At 38.9% G+C, this 12,728-nt stretch overlaps 1 protein-coding gene across 5 annotated transcripts in view; it reads right to left on the bottom strand.

Moving 5' to 3' along the window:
* The window catches only part of SMYD3 (SET and MYND domain containing 3), a 746,369-nt gene that overhangs the window by 299,202 nt on the left and 434,439 nt on the right, over positions 1-12,728 (bottom strand). The gene's annotated exons all lie outside the window — the stretch shown is intronic.

The raw sequence follows: 12,728 nt of genomic DNA, 5'->3' as shown, positions 1-12,728 counted from the left end.
TTGAAGAAGGAAATGGCAACCCACTCCAGTGTTCTTGCCTGAAGAATCCCAGGGACAGGGGAGCCTGGTGGGCTGCTGTCTATGGGGTCGCACAGAGTCAGACACGACCAAAGTGACTTAGCAGCAAACTAATAATTTAAGACCATTAATGGTACTGACTAAAATAATAATGAATAAGCCAAGTGACTGAAAGAAATATCAGTCACTTGCCCTTTTTGGCTCCTTTATTTGAACTGCTTACATTAGCATCCTATCATTTTTGCATGGTCAAGCTAGATAAATGATTTAATTGTCTTCCTTTTGGTTAGGGTTTATAATAATAACAATAATAATAAAAACAGAAGAAAATGCTTTGCTTCATGGTGAATCTGCATTTATTGGACATATTTATTGTAACAGTATTCATTAAAAGTCATCATAATGACTGAGACAGGGCTCATCCTCTAAGACTTAAGTGGAATAAGTAAGCTATACACAGAGACAGAAAACAAGACTGACTGTCATATGGAAGCAGAAAAGAGGAAACACTATTTCCAGTTGGAGAATCAGGAGGAACTGGTTCTTGATGAGTGTTTCAGAGGTGAGATTGGGGTGGGGAACCTAAGATAGAAATAAGACAGCAGAGAAGTGTAGGGCATTTAAACAAAGCGGGTAGTCCAATGTGGCTGGTGTGTAGAGGCAATGTGGGCAAAAGTTGTGTGTGCAAGAAAATGCTGGATATGTAATTTGGGGTCTTGGTGCCAAACTAAAAAGCTTGGACCTTATTTGATAAGCAGTGGAGTTGACCAAAAAAAATTTTTTTTGCCACTTTATTTTTTAATTGAAGAATAATTGCTTTACAGAACTTTGTTGTTTTCTGTCATACATCAACAAGAATCCACCATAGGTACACCCATGTCCCCTGCTTCCTGAACCTCTCTCCCATCTCCCTCCCCATCCCACCCTTCTAGACTGTCACAGAGCCCCTGTTTGATTTCCCTAGGTCATAGAGCAGATTCCCATTGGCATCTATTTTACATATGATAATGTAAGTTCCCATGTTACTCTCTCCATACATCTCACCCTCTCTCTCCTCCCCTCCCCCCACGTCCATAGGTCTGTTCTCTATGTTTCTCCACTGCTGGCCTGAAAATAAATTCATCAGTACTGTCTTTTCAAATTCCATATATATGTGCTAGTATATGATATTTATATTTTTCTATTTAGATTCCATGTATAAGCATCAGTATACAGTATTTATATTACTCTTTCTGACTTACTTCACTCTGTACAATAGGTTCTAGATTCGTCCACCTCATTATGAAAGTGAAAAGTTAAAGTGAAGTCGCTCAGTCATGTCTGACTCTTTGCGACCCCATAGACTGTAGCCTACCAGGCTCCTCTGTCCATGGGATTTTCCAGGCAATAGTACTGGAGTGGGTTGCCATTTCCTTCTCCAGGGGATCTTCCCAACCCAGGGCTCAAACCCTGGTCTCCTGCATTGTAGACAGACGCTTTACTGTCTGAGCCACCAAGGAAGTCCACTTAATTATAACTGACTCAAATATGTTCCTTTTTATGGCTGAGTAGTATTCCATTGCATATATGTACCACAGGTTCTTTATCCATTCATCTGTCAATGGACATCTAGGTTATTTCCATGTTCTAGCTACTGTAAATAGTGCTAGCTATTGTAAATGATTATTGTAAATTATAAACAATTATTGTAAGTAATTAAACTATATTATAAATAATTGAACTATGAATTACCATGCTTCTCCATTTACAACAAATATTCTTTGAGAGACTATACAGTGCCAGAAACTGTGCTAAAAAGTAACGGTACCAAACTGAATTCTACAAAGTCCCTCAAGAAGACGATAGCCTGGCATGGGAGCTAAATGTGTAAAGCTTAATAATTTCCAAAGCAGCAGCATGGAGAACAGATTGTACTATGGTGCTGCCCAGAAACCATGCCAAGATCGGGGCTGCCTTATCCAATTCATGCCCTCTAGGTGACATGAAACGTATACACAGAAGAGTAAAGAATTTAAAATACTAAAAAAGAAAGGAGAGACTAGAAGAATAAACTTCTTCTATAATCAGAATACCCATCATTGAGTAAAAGGTCATAAAAGAGTGCAAAATAACACCACAAACCTCAGAGAAGAAAGAGATTTCTTTTTGAGGCAAAAACTATTGCAGAACTTTTTACACATGCTCTGGAATGCCTTTCCTGTTCTGGTGATACTCTCATTTTAAAAAGGGAAATAATGGTTTGTCAAATGAAAACGAAAACTAATATTTTCCCTTCTTTCAAGTTTCAAAAGTAGTTCAAATAAAAATCTATATTGCCAGTGTTCAATAAAAGTATATCTCAGCAATTTCTTTTAAAGTATCCTCCATAAACCAAGCAGGAGATACACTCACAAACATACACACACACTTAAAGAAAAAAAAAAAAACTTTGAGATAATATAAGCTTTTCTTTTTACTATAAAACATCTGGGCAACTTTTATTTGAGCACTTCAAATATTTTCCCCCCAAAATACTCCTTATTGGACTATTGTTATCCCAATTTTACTCTTAGAAGACAAGGGGGAAAACAGGAATATAATGACTTAAGGACTCAAATGCCACATAAACCCCAATTACTGCACAGATGCCCTCATTTCCAGTGTTCACTAACACAGTCAAATTTCATTTCTAACAACAACAAAATGCATTCTTTTTTTAACTGGTTCCTTTCTATCCTACAACAGAGATATTGTCTCATCTCTAATAATATTCAGTTCACTTCAGTCTTGAGAGTATATGAAGTCCATCTACCTTTCAAGTGCAACACTCAAGTCCCACTGAACTAGCCTTTCACTCATCCATTCAATAGTTATTGCACTTTCTATGTCAGACCTCTGTTTGCTTCTAGAGTTAAACACACACACACACACACACACACACACACACACACAACTCATAAGACAAAGTCCTTGGCCTCAGAGATATAACAGAATACTGGAGGAGGTAGATAAGTAATTTCAATACCATGGGATAAGTACCCTAATCATAAAAAAAAAGAATCAGGACACTATGGGAGCATGAAGTTGTGGAAATTCATCCAGACTGGAGAGTCCAAAGAAAGATACATTGAAAAGGTTCAGCCCTGAAGAATGACGTGGAGAGTGGAAGGGACACAATTCAGACATGGAACATGAGTTACAGGAATTACATTGAGGATAGAAAGCATGTAGGATTGGAGAATTTCAATATGGCAGAAGCACAGAAGGAGCTTCTAAGGTCAAAAACGACTGGGAGGTAAGCAGGGGACAGATTATGAAGGGTTTTCTATTTATGTTAAGGAGTTTGACCTTTATTAGAAGCCAATGGGGAGTCATAAAGGATTTAAAGATGGATAGTTTTTCAATCCATGTGCTGTGGAAGCATTCTTGGCTAAAGGGAGGAAGGCAAGACAGGAAGCAAGGGACCAGTTAGAGGCTGATTCAGTGATCCTTACAGTGGTGGCCTGAACTAAGGAGTGGGCAGTAGGGATGGAGAGAAACACATAGAGATTCTGGGATTCAAGGAGTGTCAGCAGGTAGAACTGACTCAGTGTATTGACTGCTTTCATGTGGAGATAAGTGAGAGGGATGAGACAAGAATGACCCCAGGGTCAATCTGGGTCAATCGAGAATGACTCAATTCAGTCATTCAACAATTATTTAACAAATACCTAGTTAATATCATGGTTCTAGGCACCAGAGACACATCAATGAACAAAAGAACATCTTGGGCTACCCTCAAGGAGAAAGAGGACAGACAAATAAAGCCCTCCACGAGCCCATCCCTGCTCATTCTAGCCAAAAATCATTCCTGTCCTCTTAGGTGTGCCAGAGTACACCACACACATTTCCGAACTAGATGACAAAGAGTAGAGTGCCTGGAGAATGCCAGGGACGGGGAGCCTGGTGGGCTGCCGTCTATGGGGTTGCACAGAGTCGGACACGACTGAAGTGACTTAGCAGCAGCAGCAGAGTCATATCATAAAGATCCTGATGGTAAGCGAATCTGGCTGCAAGTCCTACTACATGTACATTAAAGAGATGATGGGGCTGATCAAGCCTGAAAGAGGCCCTTCATGCTGAAAGAACATCTGAACAACTTAAGGACTCTTCTGTTAAACAGTCCTTAACAGAAATATTTTTTATACATTTGGACCATTTAAGAAATTATCCAGACAATTTGGACTATACTTTTTCTCATGTTATGTGATAAATTAAAAACCTAATTTATTTTCCATCCCTACTTCCCAAGTAGACTGTCCGGTATTTTTCATTATTTTTCTCTAATTGTTTCACCTGGGTAGGTAAGTAAAACTAAATCTATAAGTGTCCAAGTGCAGGGAACACAACACTGTGCCTTCTGTGTCTTCACAATCCCTGTGGTCACCAGCAGACTTCAAGGCATATAGGAAGTGTTGGGTAAACATGAGCTTAGTGGAAACCAACGAGGCTCAGTGTATAATCTGGCTGCAAATTCTGGTCTCCAGTGCAAAAAAAAAATAAACAAAAAAAAAACCATAACCCCAAACAAACTAGGGTATGTCAGCTATATAGCAAGGAAATGAAATCTGTCCCCTAAAAGCAAAGAATTTAATAAACATTTCATACAAAATCATAAATGTTGTTACTAATTATAAAAACCTTTGTAAGCAAATGAATGTGATGAAAGAAAATTTCATATATCGAGGTATGAAAAAAGTCATTCTGGCTTATAGGTGATTTGACTTGAACTTTATGCTAACTAGAACAGCATGTCTTATGACCTATCAGTCATATATTGTACATTTGCTTTCACATTAAAAAAAAAAAAAAAGCAAAGAATTCATTTACTGGATTGTTTAGATGGTCAAATTCGAAGACAGGGATAAGTGACCCTCCCCGTTCCGATGACACCCATGCTAGGACTCCTTCGAAGATGAGGCTCTCTTCCCAGACACCAACATCATGCTGACTCACTGTGTATGTGCTAATCTCTTTTCAAACCTTGAAGGAATGTACCCCTGTCATGTTTGATGTTTGTTCTTTGTTCTGAGAAGATATATAATAGCAGTTCAAGTATCCAAAATGGAGCCAGTGGCCATTGTTGATGTGATTTCAGATTTGTTCTTGCATCACTGAGAACATGAATCTTTTGAACTGTGTCAAACTCAAGGACACCACCAGCCATTCTCAAAACATTATCTGTTAGCAGCTGCAACCTTATGATCTCAGGGTCTCCTCTTATAACTATGCAATGATTTTGGGCCCCAGCAAATCCTTGCTTAACAAGCACTCTTACTTCTTGGCAACTCCAATCCTAATTCTTGATGAACAATTTATGTAACGTGGTGTTTTGCTTTTATAATTCTCTCCCATTTTGTAGTCCTGTGGAACACAATTCAAGTGCTTTTTAAATCTGTGGCTCCCAGGGTATAGTCTTCAGTTTGGCTCAAATAAAACTCTTCTATTCATATTCTAGACTGTTTATTGATTATTTTCACTGACAAATGTAATCTCTAATGACTCACTACAGAGCAGTTTAAAGTCTGAATAATCGTAAAAGAATGAGAGGGGGAGAAAGAGGAAAGGGAAGATCAAGCAAAGAGATAGTTTGGGGAAAGGAGGCCTTTTCAGACCCTTTGGGGTAATTTGGAATGTTAGTACTGTACAGGAAAATAAAACTGCAATAATCTTTAAATTATCTTTAACTTTCTTCATCAACCCTTAAGTCAATGCCCTAGGAGAACCGTGTCTGTGTAGCAAAAGTCCTTTAGGAAAGCTGGGGAATCTAGAAGGAAAGAGAACTAATACTAATGTAAAAAGAAAGATTATCAGGGACTCTTTTTCCTACCACACAAAGGAGGAAGCCCTTAAGATACCTTGAACTTAAGTGTTCAAGTTCAGTGTACTCTTTTGCTACAAAATACACAACCCCTTAATTTTCTTCTTTTGTCTATCCAACCCCTTACTTATCTTCTTTGTTGTCTATCTCCCAACTAGAATGTGAATTCTGCAACGATAGGGAACTATAAAAGAAGATAATATTTCTTACAATCTATAAGCACAGTTAAATATAGAACTATTTTCTTTTTCTTTTTTTCCTAGCTTCTATCTCTTAATTACTAGTGTGCCAGCTGAGAATCGAATACATCATTCCCTCTGCTAGAAAAAATTTTAAATAAATGTACTTCTCTCCAGTTGGCCTAAGGGCCGAATTGAGCTCCTGGATTTTTGAAGAGCTCCCTTCACACGAAATAAAAGCTCCAAACCAATAACAACACAGCTGGTCTTGCTTACATTTCAGATTAAGTCAAAGCCATTAGCCCCTTCCTTACTGAGTTCCAAGTTCCAACCCTTGATCCAAACAGATAAACAAAAAAACAGACAAAACACATACAAAGGTCACAATGCAGTATCTGCTGAAGAATCACATAGTTCAATTTAAACCAAAGTCAAACTAAACAAAAAACTTTGTTAGGAAAAATTATCAGAAACTTGGAAATAAGGACAACTTTGTGTCCTTTCAATGTCAGAGTGGATCTGTCTCACAGGCCTACTTGAGGATTATTTAGCAATGTAGGATCCTGTATCTTTGGCTTACTTTTTTTATTATCTCTCAGGGTCCAGACTGCTGTTACTTGTTAACTTGTAGATTTTTGTCCATAGAGAAGCAACTGATTTTTCTCTGGTATAAAGATAACCCCAAGATTACAGTTTCATTGCCCTATGAAATAATAACCAATTTACTAATCTTACAACCTTACTTCAGCAAGTAAGTGCTTCTGAAACATAATCTCTGGATCTGGGGGGAATCAGCTTTACCATGCTGTTGACTGCCATTTGCATTAGGCAAATGCCTTTATGACATGTGCTTACTCTGTATTTCCATAGTAATCTTATTTTCATGTATTTTTTGAAAACCATGCCTACCTGCAGAATATAGGAAAGATAAACCGTTATCGCCCTATCAGTGAAAACAAAAGAAAGTACATCAGTTGCATTATTCATTCTTCAGCATACTAATTATTGATCCTATAGTGCTGCTGTTGAATTATTTACTTTAAAAATCTACTAACTGCAAATTATAAGTGACTATCTGTATTCTTTAGTGCACATTATTTTACCCCCAAAGAAGCACACTAATATTTTATGATTAAAGCACTCAGAAGACATAAAAGAGAGTGCATATAGTTGCTAAAGGCTGAGTCTGCCTGTGTTTTCCTCTTAATGCAGTCTTAAGCTGTGTTCACACTGTACACACTAAGCAATACTGCATTTTCTCTTTTAAAACCACCAGGATTTTGTCTTCCAGCAAAGGCATAACTTTTAAGTACTTCAGTACAGAAGTATTACAGGGTGATGGATGTGTTTTAGTGAGTTTCAATTCACATCCAAAAGGTATTAGTTAACACCTCAAGTAGGTTAGTGAGCCATTACTCCAGGAGTGGTTATTTTCTGACATGTTATGCCACCAAGCCAGAAGTAGCTACAAAAAGGTTTCAAATATCTTTTCCTCTGGTCAACCTTAAAGGTGATGCTAATTTGCATAAAAGATGATAGAAATAATTTTTCCTAGGTGGATACAATGAGTGTTTAAGATATGTGGATGGATAAAAATTGGAAAAGGGAACGGCAACCCACTCCAGAATTCTTGCCTGGAGAATCCCATAGACAGAGGAATCTGGCGGGCTACAGTTCATGGGGTCACACAGAGTCAGACATGACTAAGCGATTAAGCATGCATGGATGAAAATACAATGTAAATAGGTATCTTTGCTTTGTATGAGCAGAGGATGCAAACCTAGCCTGCCCAGAGCTAGAATCATCACAGGTTCCAATTTCCCTGGTATAGCCCTGGTTTACACCACTTACCGTAGAATAATTACAAATAGCTCCTCCTTTTGTTCTCAGAAGTATTCTGGCTTGAACATTAAATTGTATGGACACTCCCATACAATATAGAATACACATCTTAGAATCCTCTATATTTAAAAATACAATGGAAGCTGAATGGAGCTTTGTCAACCGACTAGGTTGAATAGCTGAATCCTGAAGCTAAAACACCTTCGCACCTACCTCTAGTGAATGATTCCTTGTAAGGTGCTTGTGACAGCTCTCAAGGACAAAGAGACAGGGGCTTCAAGAAGTTTACAGAACAGGCGGTGTGACAGTTTTTGTGCCTGTATGGTAATGTTCATATTTGTGTGTGATACAGTCTGAGACTTGCTTTCATTACACCACCCTGCCTGGAACTGCTTGCATGACAAGACCTTCAGTTCTCCCTTCCCCCTAACAACTGGAGGCTACAGACATATTTCCACATAAATTAGTCACAAATAAATTTACTTAGGTCAGTTTGCACTGGGTACCTTGAGGTACTTGAGGATTATTACTTGAGGAAGTCACGAAGTTTGTCACTAGGCACACACCTCATACCTCTGAAAACCCTGGAAAGAAAGCTGAATGGCAAAAAAACTGACAGGAAAGAACTGAACTTTTACCAAAAAAACACAGTGAGGAAGGCAGTCAAAGGCTTCAGTCCCTGAGATAACGATATGACAAGGACAAACAAAAGGAATGAAATACTTTAAAAACTCCATCTCCAGGAATTAAATCAGCCTCTGAGTTGGAAATCTTGTGATGAGCTGCATAACAACAGACTGAAACATTGCAGAATGAAACACCGCAGAGCTACCAAGAAGGTTCACAAAAGGTCTTCAAAGGAAACGGGGCTTCCTTTCACACAGACACTGAGAGCTTCTCTCCATCCCTCGCACAGATGCAGAATGCTCAGGAGCAGTGCCAGCTGCACCATTCGCTCATTTCTCTTTCCTCTCTCCTGCTTTTATTACCTATAAACACGACACAGTGTGTGTGGATATGTGTTAAGGGCAAAGGTACTTCAGTACTTTCATCGCTTTGGAGCAAGACACGGCAAAACCAAAATGCACCCAAGAATTCCTCGGTCCCATCAACTTTCAGTCATATTCTATTATGGCAAGTATATTAAGCTGTGTGCTGACACAGGGCCTAATCTTATGTAGATAAATATGAATGTGTACATTATGAAATGAGAATACCTCCTGCCATATGAACAAACAAGAAATGTCACGGCCATCAGCGATTCCTGGCCTCCAAATGTGAATGAAGGCTCTCCAAAACTGGGATCCAGTGGATGCTGCCACCCCTCCCCCCACATGCAATGCTAAAGCCCTTAAACAATACCTGATCTTTAATGTTCAGACTGCCTGCTCCCTTTGTTGCAAACTTGTATATAGCCCAACTTCTCCTCCTGCCTCCTTGGAGCAGTTTCGTCAGAGCTACTGAGATGCTGTCTCCCAGGGGTTCGGAGTCCTAAACATTCTCACCAAATAAAAGAACTCTCTACTCTCAAGTTGTGACTTTATTTTTTAGTCGACAGTATAAAATCATGAAGGATGTTGTCAAATACAATACAAGAAGAGGAATAATATGGATGCAACTTCATTGTAAAAGGCAAAAAACATCATAGATACAGCTTATGAGGCATTATCATTGATTTTCTTTTAAGAAGATCCCAACCTAATGGAACAAATAAACACAACTTAAAATTCCTCTCGACACACTGATTTCTAGAGTTGAACTCCTGAGTTGGAAATCTTGTTTACGACTGGCTTAGGCAATAATGACAAGCTCTGACATGCTTCTTCTGGTCAGGACCCCAAGCAAAGCCTACCAGAGCTGCTTGCCAACTCCCGTCCCTGAGACAGAGATGAGCATCCCAGGGACTGAGGCCAGACCAAAGTAACAAATCATGTGGAACTAAAACTAAAGGTTAATGGGGTTAGGGAATGCATAAGATCCTTAGTGTCAAAATATTTCCTCTAAATATTTGAAAAGGAAAATTGAACATATTCAAGATTCTCTCTTAGGAAAACCCATTCAGCATAGAATAGCACAACTTAATCTAATACACAATATAAAAGACCGCATTTGTCTATATATATGGAAGGGAAAGAGAGATCAAGAGAACCTAAATAAGGAAAGATGGAAAAATCTATTGAGCATGTATACTTATTAAGCATCTTTAAAATACCTTCTTTAATTTAATCTATTTTAAATTACCTACTTTTGTAACTTATTTCTCAGACAGGCAAATGCCATTATCCTCAGCTCCCAAAGAAGGGCTCATTAGCCAGAATACCTTAGAAAGATGTCTTTTTCTTAAGAGTTACTGCTTCCTATAATGCACACGATGTAATGTTAACCATTTTGCCGACTTACTTGATCATATAAGCTCTTAAAAAATTTTTATGAGTCAAATGTTTTTAACAAAGGGATAAATCCTCCATATACTTGCCAGAATAAACATAATAACTAAATGAAAATGGAGGGACCCTCTATACTAATACCTTCATATGACTGAAGAATAAGAATTGCTAAGATTATCTGCCTTCCCACTGCCTAGGTCCAGAACTTGAATGAATCTGGGAAAAAGGAAAACCACATGACTGAGAAGATCGCATCCCTCTCTGTGAAAATAACTCTCTACTAGCCTTAAATTTTCTCTTGCAATTTCTCTTTCTCTTGCTGGCTTCCCCATTCTGTCATGACTATTTTCAGGTCTTCCTGTGTGCATGCTAAGTCACTTCAGTCATGTCCAATTCTTTGAGACCCTATGGACTGTCACCTGCCAGGCTCCTCTGTCCATAGGATTCTCCAGGCAAGAATACTGGAGTGAGTTGTTATTCCCTTTGCCAGGGAATCTTCCTGACCCAAGGATCAAACTTACATCCCTTCTTATGTCTCCTGCATTTGTAGGACGGTTCTTTAACGCTAGTGACACTTGGGAAGGCCCTAACTCTCCTCAAATCCACATTCCCCATTTACCCTGCTGGCAATTTCCAGCATATGAATGCTCTTCCTACGTCTTAGAGCAAACTGAGCTTTTGGCCAGAAGTACCCCACAATTCTTGCCACCAAAACTACAGGTCCATTTGCCTATTTCCAGATTCCTCCTGTCACTCATGTTTTAAGGGAATTAGAATCTTTTGCTCTTTTAAATTCTTGTACAGAATCTCTCTTCCAACACTAGGCTATAAGCTTCATGAAGACACTTGCATTGTCCTTCCTTTTTTTTTTTTTTAAATTAGAGTAGAATTGCTTTATAATGTTGTAAAGTTTTTGCTGTACAACTAAGTGAATTAGCTGCCCCTCCCTCTTGAACCTCCCTCCCTCCCTTCTTAATCTTCTCTATATCCCTGGGTTCTACCACATTTGGCATGTACCAGTTAGTCAATGTCAGAACAAACTGTGGAAAATTCTTAGGAGATGGGAATACCAGACCACCTGACCTGCCTCTTGAGAAATCTATATGCAGGTCAAGAAGCAACAGTGAGAACTGGACATGGAACAACAAACTGGTTCCAAATCGGGAAAGGAGTACATCAAGGCTGTATATTGTCACCCTGCTTATTTAAGTTCTATGCAGAGTACATCATGAGAAACCCTGGGCTGGAAGAAGCACAAGCTGGAATCAAGACTGCCGTGAGAAATACCAATTAACCTCAGGTACGCAGATGACACCACCCTTATGGAAGAAAGCAAAGAACTAAAGAGCCTCTTGATGAAAGTGAAAGAGGAGAGTGAAAAAGCTGGCTTAAAACTCAACATTCAGAAAACTAAGATTACGTCATCTGGTCCCATCACTTCCTGGCAAATAGATGGGAAACAGTGACAGACTTTATTTATCAGGGCTCCAAAATCACTGCAGATGGTGACTGCAGCCATGAAATTAAAAGACGCTTGCTCCTTGGAAGAAAAGTTATGACCAACCTAGACAGCATATTAAAAAGAAGAGACATTACTTTGCCAACAAAGGTGCGTCTAGTCAAAGCAATGGTTTTTCCAGTAGTTGGTGATGGACAGGGAGGCCTGGCGTGCTGCAATCCATGGGGGTGCAAAGGGTCGGACACGACTGAGTGACTGAACTGAACTAAGTAAGTCAACAAATATTTGTTGAACAAGTGAATAAAAGAAAGATCTCCTGGTTTCTCCTTCAGACTTCAACAGTTATTATTCTCCTTTTGAGACAATGGGAAAGCAATGGCAATAAAAAAATCTGAGGAGTAGAGGCTCTTATAAATGCTGCAGGGGAAAAAGTTTAGCAGTTAACTTTTGTGGGCCCCAGGACACTTTTCTCTAAATAAGCAAAGTGTTCTATATAGAATACTTTAACTCACTGACATAGCAACTCGACTTACAAATATGACAAGACTACCTGCTTACAGTCCACAGGGTTGCAAAGAGTCTGACATGACTGAAGCAACTGAGCACACATGCACACACATACCTGCTTATGCATCTTGATTGTGATTTTTAGTATGTTAAACAAACAAACAAAAAACAGAAAAAACCCCTCAATTTGGCAAAGTTGAGTTCCAACATTGCTGTGATACAAGATTACAGTACAGTTCAGGTCCACTCTGGATCCCACATGAAGATTTAAACCAGAGCCCATTCCTCAGCATCATCTGAACATTCATCAAAACAGACTCCCAATTCTAACCGACTAGACTTATAGCAAGCAAACGTTTAAATCTAAATTTAAAAAATTGTAAATCTGTTTCATACACTGACTTTCTAGCCAATGCAATACTCTTGTTCTTCTCTGGATCCCTTTGGTACATGAGTTGACAATATCTGAAACCTCCAACACAGACTAAGGGAGGGAC

This window comes from Bos javanicus, chromosome 16, assembly GCF_032452875.1.
Source record: "Bos javanicus breed banteng chromosome 16, ARS-OSU_banteng_1.0, whole genome shotgun sequence".
Classification (NCBI taxonomy): Eukaryota; Metazoa; Chordata; class Mammalia; order Artiodactyla; family Bovidae; genus Bos; species Bos javanicus.
This window is presented reverse-complemented; position numbering and strand designations above follow the sequence as displayed.